Source organism: Blennius ocellaris (assembly GCF_963422515.1).
Source record: "Blennius ocellaris genome assembly, chromosome: 11".
Classification (NCBI taxonomy): Eukaryota; Metazoa; Chordata; class Actinopteri; order Blenniiformes; family Blenniidae; genus Blennius; species Blennius ocellaris.
The window spans coordinates 22641388-22642566 of NC_137660.1; positions in this window are offsets into that span (position 1 = coordinate 22641388).

Genomic DNA, 1179 nt, shown 5'->3' on the forward strand with positions numbered 1-1179 from the left:
TATTTCAGAAATTTAAGTCATTTTAACTTATTTAAAGCTTTTTCAGCATTTCTCCTTTTTGTTGTAGTGTTAGCTATTTCTTCAGGACTAAAGAAGCACGTGTGGCTCCACAGCCACAATCTGCAAACGCCTGCTTCAGATGGACATTCTCTGCAAATGGTAAAACAACCTTTGCACTGATTCCCAAACCTGACTATAACCTCTATTAATTCATCCATATCTTATTAATGCCTCATCAGACTCCTGGTCATGGGGGACTGAAGCCATTATCTGGGCAAAAGCAGAGTATATATGGACACACAGAAGCAACAAATCTAATTATAGAGCATCTAAACAGGAAACACTTTTAATGTCGCTTCTTTTTTTCTTCTTTGAATTGATTTGCATACTAATTTTTTATATTCATTTTCCAGACTTTATAACTCTGAGGTAAGAGTAATAGCCACTTCGCCACTGTGCAGCACTTCAATTTATAGACGTTTGTATAATTCATGCATGCAATCTAATTGCTTTGCTTTGACTTTAAATCTGGCAGATTTGTTTTAACTGCTCATGGTTCAGACTTGTGGGTGTCACTTTACCTGACATGCAGAGGCATAGGCAAACTCGACTGGGAGAGAGCAGAGATGGTAGATTATAGCACACTGCTTTTTTATACCAATCAATAAATCAATCTTTACTCATAGAGCATTGTTTTGTACAGTAAAATGTAGCACAAAGAATATGATTATTTACTGAATGTATCCCAAACATTTCTCAAGGTTACATTTTTGTGTTATGTCCTCAGTCTGATCTGCATATAGTCCAACATAGAACATAATAATGCTCCCTTTAATTGCCATGTCTGTAATGGCCAGGAACAGCGCCTCCAAGTGGCAGAAACGCTGAAAAGCCGCGGAGGATGGGCTGAAGTTGCAGCTGAAGGCCCGCTGTGTTGCCAGGTTTGAGAATTAGCGTCGCACAAATGCACATTAGAAAACACTGAAAACGCATATTATAAATACTTTAACATTGTGTCACTTCATAAAAGTCAGTAAAATAACTTTTAAAACACGATTAAAATAAAAGTCTTATTTCTAATTGCTGGAAGAGTGATTTCGACTTCGCCAAGAGCGCGATATTTTTCCACTAACCTGGCGCCCCCGCCGACCTGAACCAGAACGTCAGTGGTCTGCGGCT